This window comes from Heloderma suspectum, chromosome 3 (assembly GCF_057233095.1).
Source record: "Heloderma suspectum isolate Gila_16-S chromosome 3, 16-S_ref, whole genome shotgun sequence".
Lineage (NCBI taxonomy): Eukaryota > Metazoa > Chordata > Lepidosauria > Squamata > Helodermatidae > Heloderma > Heloderma suspectum.
In genome coordinates this window covers 293962604-293971049 of record NC_139460.1, presented here as the reverse complement: position 1 = coordinate 293971049, position 8446 = coordinate 293962604, and positions in this window count along the sequence as shown.

The window sequence follows — 8446 nt, the reverse complement described above, 5'->3', positions numbered from 1 at the left end:
GTTCCAAAGGCCAGGTGCAAACAGAGGATGGTGGTGCCCATGGACAATAATCAGACTGTAGTCCCATTCCCTTGTCAAGTGACATATGACTCATCGGGCCCACTGAATCAATGCTTGAATTACAGGGGGGCAGAAGGGCAGTGCCCAATAATGTTTTGCGGCACCCCCTTACCTACTACTTTTATAAGGCTGGGGTGGGTGGGAGTGATTTGTCTAAAACTGGGGGGAGTCAGGAATGGGACTTGTGGATTTCCATAAGGGCCTCCCTACTGCCCACCCCCTAATCACTGCACTGAATCCACCAGGCTTATAATCTAGCCTGCCCTAAAACCGTAGAGAAAGTGTGGGCCAGATAGCAACAAAGTAGTAAGAATTGGAGAAGAATGCATCTCCGTTCCCATCCCTCCCACCCTGGTTGCTGCCTCCTATAATGGCCTTCTTTATCCTGGAGCCAAGGGTCATGCTGGCTGGGGATAACGGGAATTGTAGTCCAACACATCTGGAGGGCAAATCAAGTTGGGGGAGGCTGTCTTATATGATCCAGCATTTGCTACTGGCTGTGCTGCCACAGTGTAAACAAATGAAGAGCAGGCAATTATGACTTTTATTTATGTGGGCATTTAAAGTGATTTTATTGATCCTTTTTTTAGTTAGCTTCTGGCAGTTTGGAAGTGTTGTTACCCTTTTTTATGTCTGTTGTGTTGATTTTTATATTATTTGATGTGTGTTGTTTTACATGTTTCATAAAATTGTGGAATTAAAATGTGATATAAGAGTTTCACTCCTAATTCAGCATGGAATTGTCAGTCCGACTCATGACACAGGAGTGGCAAAATGTTGCAGAAAGGATACGGAAGTTTCATAATAGCTTCTAAAACTTTCTCAACAACCAGCCCCAAGAATCAACTAAAAACCAGCTCAAACTCATAGCCTGCATCCATTTAACATCAATCACAGGGTGTTCTTTCCTTCCATAATTTGCTAGTGTGTGTGTATGTGTGTGTAACTTTTAAAATAACATTGAATTAGGTTAACAGGTTAACATAGGTGGATGTCATCCAGATTCCTCAGACCTCATTATAACCACTTTCTCATATACAGTTAACATGTAACAATGCTCTGCATACATATCTGCATGTTTTCATTCCACGAGAGTAGGCAAAGGTAACAACATGCCCATCAAAGCACTAATAGATACATACATTTCTGGATCAAGGCGAGGGCAAAAGTTTAACATCCCCCTCCACCACAATCCTGCTCGATCTCACCAGCACCCCATGCTATTTAGTAAAGAAATTCAAGTATTCAAGGACCAATCCCGCTATGAGTTGGGAAGTCTGGTTTAAATCTTGCCCCTACCACAAATTTACTCACAGCCTTAGACAGCCTCAGCTTCTCACCTTCAATATAGAGATAATAATACTGACTTATCCTATAGGGTTGTAAGGGTTAAATGAATGCTTTGGACACTCCAAAGTATTATAAATTTCAAACAAGCCTGCCTACCAAAAGCAAGTAAGCAAGTAATCCTGGATGTGGATCTCATGTGCAACATTGCCCAGTGTTGTAACAGAACAACAACTGCAAACAGGACAACAGTAGTAGCACGCTTTGTAGAATCAGCCATGTCCATAAAACCACAATTGAAAAGACCCTGAGATGTTTGCTTAGGAAAAGTGCAATATTTAATATTCAGCTACTATGTAACTTTAAGAATCGGTGCCTGTTTGATTGTTTTCCTCTTCCTTCCCCACCCCTTTTCCCTTTTGTGTCCTGTCTTTTAGATTGTAAGCCAGGGGGCAGGAACTGTCTTTTGTTTGTTATTGATCTTATGTAAGCTGTTGTGGGAGATAATTCAGCTGAAGAGCAAATGCTTTAAATAAATATTTTCTTGTTTTAATGCTATCGTAAGTCACCCTGGGTGTCAAAATACCAAACGGCAGGAAACAAACAAACCAACAAACATGCATAGGATTGCAGCCTGTCTAAACAAGCATAGGATTGCATCCTACGTTTCATATGGAAAAAATGTAGCTCCACCATCTCAGTATTGTTACATGTGTGCAGCCCATGTCTGAGCAGTGAGAGGTTCCAGCACTTACACAAGAGTTCAGATTCCTGAGAAAGTCACTGGAGACTTGTGGTATTTCTGTCATATAAAGTTTATCCACACTGAGCTTAAGATGAGAGATGACAGCACTATCACTTCAACAGATCCCTCTCTCCCACCCCCACAGCTGTCTAAGGCAGGGATGGGCAGAAGGTAGCTCTCCAGATTAGGGATGTCAGAGAAATCCACAATGGAAACAAATGAGTTGAATCCGACCTGCAGAGTGGAGTGACTTTTGCTGTGTCACGCAGATTCTGTGGACTTGCAGACTGTTTTTTTACTTTTGGCGTGTGTGTGTGTGTGTGTGCGCGCGCACACGTGTGCATGTATGCACATTTGCACCTGCGCTATTGTGCATTAGCACAAGTGTACATTTGTGGGAGTGTAACAAAATTCTTGTACATCCTATTAAAAAGTCTGATTCCGTCAATGAGTAGATGATGGAATGAACGCACCTGACAATCCACAAAATACAGACAGAAAGGATTTAACAAAATCCATACGTCCCTACTCCAGATGTTTTAGACTTCAGCTCCCAGAAGCCCCTGCCAACACAGCCAAAGGTCAGGAATGCTGGGAATTGAAGTCCCAGACATCTGGAGATCTACTATCTGCCCACCCTTGCTCTAGAGGCTTCCTGCAGAGAATCAAAATCAGCTCACTTCTCCTTCTTAGATCCATTCTCAGCATAGCCTGACTTCCTGTTATACATGCACGCCTCACTCACCGCCTTCCTTTGGCCTACTAGAACAAAAGTGTTTTTTGTTCCAAGAGTTACAGAGTTTGGGCCCTCCTGAAGGTCTTTGTAATCAGAGGCACTGAGTTGTAAGGGACCCCTGGAAGATAATTTATATTGACCCCAATTTTAATGGCTATTGAAAATGTGAGGTATGAGGCATTTGATCAAATTGACCAATATAGTTAAAAGTTTGTGAGGGTTTGTTAAAAAATGTAGTTCATTTATTATATACCGGAATGATTAGGTACAAGATAAAGTATGCTCCCATGCTTTATTAAAAATAGTTTAATAAGATGAGATCAGGGAGTGGATAAGCTCAGAATACTCAATTCTATACTGCTAAAGGCAATCAATTACTTTAAAAAGTCATTGATCCAATTAAATATGCTACATACTGCTGGAGGTGATCGATGATTTAGAGTAATTAATCTAATTAAATAAGCTAAATCGCTGGTTGTTACAGTACAAAAGATTTCACTGCTTGACAGCATACCAAATGTTTTTTAAAGATATAACGTTGGATCTTCAGGCATTTTCACTCATCCCATGCAGGGAGATATTGCATCTTGGTCCCCAGAAGACACAGATTATTTGATTAACAATTTTATTTAGAATTTGGGAGGCCTTTAGGGTTGTTTCATACATACATTACATCTTTCCTACCCAGTCATAATCTCCATGTAGAACAACATGCTAACCTTGAAATTTGGCACTTAGAACCACAGCACATGTCACTCCCCTCCCCCCACTTTTTTTTTAATATTGCGTAAAGCCCACCTGACTTGGTGGATAGGGGCTTTTAACCCCTCCCCCCCATCCAGATCTGAATCAGGTCCCCACACCTGCAATTTATATTGCCAAGTAATGATGCATTAAAGCAGATTGGAGTTGGAATCCAACAATGTACTCATTCACAGAGACTTTCCCGGACTTCGGAATGGATTATGTCACTGCCCTCTTTTATTGTCATTCTTGTTGTAAAGTTTTAAATTATTTTTTATTTTATATTGCTAGTCCAACAAAAGGACAGTTTCTCGGACCATTCAAATGCATAGTAGAAAAATTAAACTCAGACCTTCCACAATCAACATGTTCGTGATAGGTTAAAGGTCTGAGTTTAATTTTTCTACTATGCATTTGAATGGTACGAGAAACTGTCCTTTTGTTGGACTAGCAATATAAAATAAAAAATAATTTAAAACTTACATCATTCTCAGTAGCACAGCTCCAGGGCCGCTTCATTCATTCACTGAAACTGAAATAGACCCCAAGAAGCCAACTGCAAAATTAACAATCAACACCAACACCTACACTTATCCCCTTAAAGACATACACAAAATTCACTCTCAGCTCACGTACTTAGGCCCTTAGTTCACAAAACTAAGTGCTTGTGCCATTTCCTCTTTAGCATTCACACCAGGCTTCAGTTTCTTAGCATGCAATCCTATGAACGTTTAGACAGAAAAAAAAAAAAAAACTTTACAACTCTGGGCATGCCCCATCAAGCCATGCTGGCTGAGGAATACTGGGAGTATCTCTACACCAGCCTAAAATCCCACATTTAAAATGGGGCTTTCTGCTTCCATTTTAAATGTAGGATCACGTCAGACCCCCTTTACATGCGCTTCCTCCCCCCCTTTCCTCCTCCTTTCCCTCCTTATCTGAGTCTTCCATATGTTTCATTGTACAGCTGCTAGTAGGTACTCTCTACTACTGTGGACAACAGGACCACAGAAGAAATGGAGTAGCCTTCATAATTAATAATAAAGTGGCTAAAGCAGTGCTTGGATACAATCCAAAAAATGACAGAATGATCTCAATTCGAATTCAGGGTAAGCCATTTAACATCACAGTGATCCAAATATACGCCCCAACCACAGTTGCTGAAGAAGCAGAAGTAGATCAGTTCTATGAAGATCTGCAGCACCTACTGGATAATACGCCAAAAAGAGATGTTATTTTCATTACAGGAGACTGGCATACTAAGGTGGGTAGTCAAACGACAATTACAGGCAAGCATGGTCTGGGAGAACAAAATGAAGCGGGACATAGGCTGATAGAATTTTGTCAAGACAACTCACTGTGCATAACAAACACTTTCTTCCAACAACCTAAAAGACGACTTTATACATGGACTTCACCAGATGGTCGACACTGAAATCAGATTGACTACATCCTTTGTAGCCAAATGTGGCGGACATCTATACAGTCGGTAAAACAAGACCTGGAGCTGACTATAGTTCAGATCACAAATTTCTTATTACACAATTTAGAATCAGACTAAAGAGAATAGGGAAGACCCACAGATCAGTTAGATATGAGCTCACAAATATTCCTAATGAATATGCAGTGGAGGTGAAGAATAGATTTAAGGGACTAGATTTAGTAGATAGGGTCCTGGAAGAAGTATGGACAGAAGTTCGCAACATTGCTCAGGAGGCAGCAACAAAAAACATCCCAAAGAAAAAGAAAACCAAGAAGGCAAGAAGGCTGTCTGCTGAGACACTAGAAGCAGCCCAAGAAAGAAGGAAAGCAAAAGGCAACAGTGATAGGGGGAGATATGCCCAATTAAATGCAAAATTCCAGAGGTTAGCCAGAAGAGATAAGGAATTATTTTTAAACAAGCAATGTGCCGAAGCAGAAGAAGAGAATAGAATAGGAAGGACAAGAGACCTCTTCCAGAAAATTAGAAACATCGGAGGTAAATTCCAGGCAAAAATGGGTATGATCAAAAACAAAGATGGCAAGGACCTAACAGAAGCAGAAGAGAGCAAGAAAAGGTGTCAAGAATATATGGAAGATCTGTATAGAAAGGATAATAATATCAGGGATAGATTTGAGAGTGTGGTCAGTGAGTTACAGCCAGACATCCTGAAGAGTGAGGTTGAATGGGTCTTAAGAAGCATTGCTAATAACAAGGTGCAGGAGATGACGGTATCCCAGCTGAACTGTTTAAAATCTTGCAAGATGATGCTGTCAAGGTGATGCATGCCATATGCCAGCAAATTTGGAAAACACAAGAATGGCCAGCAGATTGGAAAAAATCAACTTATATCCCCATACCAAAAAAGGGAAGCGCCAAAGAATGTTCAAACTATTGAACAGCGGCACTTATTTCACATGCCAGTAAGGTAATGCTCAAGATCTTATTTTATTTATTTATTTATTTCATTTCTATACCGCCCAATAGCCGAAGCTCTCTGGGCGGTTCACAAAAATTAAAACCAAACAATACACAATAAAACAATTTAAAATATATAGAACATTAAAACCACAATATAACAATACAACCACAATAAAACCTAGCAGCAGTGCAGGAGTTTAAAATACAGATTTAAAACAACAAAGATAAAAATTTATATGCCAACAAATCTGGAACACTCAACATTGGCCACAAGACTGGAAAAGGTCAGTTTACATTCCAATTCCAAAGAAGGGCAATGCCAAAGAGTGTTCAAACTACCGCACCATTGCGCTCATTTCACATGCCAGCAAGGTGATGCTCAAAATCCTACAAGCTAGGCTTCAGCAGTATGCGAACCGAGAACTACCGGAAGTACAAGCTGGGTTTCGAAGAGGCAGAGGAACTAGAGATCAAATCGCCAACATTCGCTGCATCATGGAGAAAGCAAGAGAATTCCAGAAAAACGTCTATTTCTGCTTCATTGACTACGCTAAAGCCTTTGATTGTGTGGATCACAACAAACTGTGGCAAATTCTTAAAGTGATGGGAGTACCAGACCACCTTACCTGTCTCCTGAGAAACCTGTACGAGGGTCAAGAAGCAACAGTAAGAACCAGACATGGAACAACCGATTGGTTCAAAATTGGGAAAGGAGTACGACAAGGCTGCATATTGTCACCCTGCTTATTTAACTTATATGCAGAGTACATCATGAGAAATGCCGGGTTGGATGAATCAGAGGTCGGAATTAAGATTGCTGGGAGAATTATCAACAACCTCCGATATGCAGACGATACCACCCTAATGGCAGAAAGCGAAGAGGATCTAAAGAGCCTCTTGTTGAGGGTGAAAGAGGAGAGTGCAAAAGCTGGTTTGGAATTCAACATTACAAAAACTAAGATCATGGCATCTGGCCGCATCACTTCCTGGCACATAGAAGGGGAAGAAATGGAAGCAGTGACAGATTTTACTTTCTTGGGCTCCAAGATCACCGCAGACGGTGACTGTAGCCATGAAATTAAAAGACGCTTGCTCCTTGGGAGGAAAGCTATGGCCAACCTAGACAGCATAGTAAGAAGCAGAGACATCACCTTGCCGACAAAGGTCCGTCTAATCAAAGCTATGGTTTTCCCAGTAGTAACGTATGGCTGTGAGAGCTGGACTATAAGGAAGGCTGAGCGCCGAAGAATTGATGCTTTCGAACTGTGGTGCTGGAGAAGACTCTTACGAGTCCCCTGGACTGCAAGGAGGTCAAATCAGTCCATCCTAAAGGAAATCAACCCTGAGTGCTCATTGGAAGGACAGATAATGAAGCTGAAGCTCCAGTATTTTGGCCACCTAATGCGAAGAGAAAACTCCCTGGAAAAGACCCTGATGCTGGGAAAGACTGAAGACAAAAGGAGAAGGGGACGGCAGAGGATGAGATGGCTAGATAGCATCACGGATGCAATGAATATGAACTTGAGCACACTCCAGGAGAGAGTGCAGGACAGGAAGGCCTGGCGTGCTATGGTCCATGGGGTCACGAAGAGTCGGACACGACTGAACGACTGAACAACAACAACTGGGAAAATAAAAAGGTCTTCACCTAGTGCCAAAAGGAATACAATGTAGGTGCCAGGCGAACCTCACTAGGGAGCTCATTCCAGAGCCGGGGTGCCATAACAGAAAAAGCCCTCCTCCTAGTAGCCACCCGCCTCACTTCCTTTGGCAGGGGCTCACGGAGAAGGGCCGCTGAGGATGATCTTAAGGTCCAGGCAGGCACATATGGGAGGAGGCGATCCTTCAGGTAACCTGGCCCCAAGCCATTAAGGGCTTTGAATGTTAACACCAGCACTTTGAATCGGGCCCGGAAATGGACTGGCAGCCAGTGCAGCTCGAAAAGTACTGGCGTAATATGAGCTCGCAGGCCAGTCCCTGTTAACAATCTCGCTGCCCTATTTTGGACCAACTGAAGTTTCCGGACCGTTTTCAAAGGCAGCCCCACGTATAACGCATTGCAGTAATCCAGACGAGAAGTTATCAGAGCATGGATAACTGTAGCTAGGCTATCTCTGTCCAGATAAGGGCATAGTTGGTATACCAGCCTAAGCTGATAAAAAGTGCTCCGTGCCACTGAGTTCACCTGTGCCTCAAGTGACAGTTCTGGATCCAAGAGCACCCCCAAACTACGAACCTGATCCTTTAGGGGGAGTGCAACCCCCTCCAGAACAGGTTGAATATCACCTAGCCGGGCAGACGAACCACCCACTAACAGTACCTCCGTCTTGTCTGGATTGAGTTTCAGTTTATTGGCCCTCATCCAGTCCATTACCGTGCCCAGGCACTGATTCAGAACAGCCACTGCCTCACCTGGTTTTGATGAGAAAGAGAGGTAGAGCTGGGTGTCATCTGCATATTGATGGCACCTCAG